General features: G+C 39.3%; 1 protein-coding gene across 1 annotated transcript in view; it reads right to left on the bottom strand.

The window, feature by feature from the left end:
- The window catches only part of LOC119594807 (basement membrane-specific heparan sulfate proteoglycan core protein-like), a gene marked incomplete at its 5' end in the record, with an annotated part of 219,836 nt that overhangs the window by 149,876 nt on the left and 69,718 nt on the right, over positions 1-242 (bottom strand).

The following is a 242-nucleotide window of genomic DNA, read 5'->3' as shown; positions in this document are numbered from 1 at the left end:
AACTATACCTTTTAGATATTTTTGCAGTTTTTTGTTTTCAATTTTCTCATGAAAAACCCCCCTTTAAAAAGAGCTATCTTTAATGATAAAAGGGTGGGCCCCACTGAAACATGCAAATCTGCCCTTGAAATGTAAAAGTAGTCCTGGCGATGGACTTTGGGAAATAGGGATGTATTCCTGCCTCTCAGATTGCGACGGAATACCACATGCTTTAGGGTTCTGAGAAGAGAATTGCAATAGGG

Source organism: Penaeus monodon, chromosome 34 (genome assembly GCF_015228065.2).
Source record: "Penaeus monodon isolate SGIC_2016 chromosome 34, NSTDA_Pmon_1, whole genome shotgun sequence".
NCBI lineage: Eukaryota > Metazoa > Arthropoda > Malacostraca > Decapoda > Penaeidae > Penaeus > Penaeus monodon.
The sequence above is the reverse complement of the archived record's forward strand: the minus strand, read 5'-3'. Positions and strand labels throughout refer to the sequence as shown.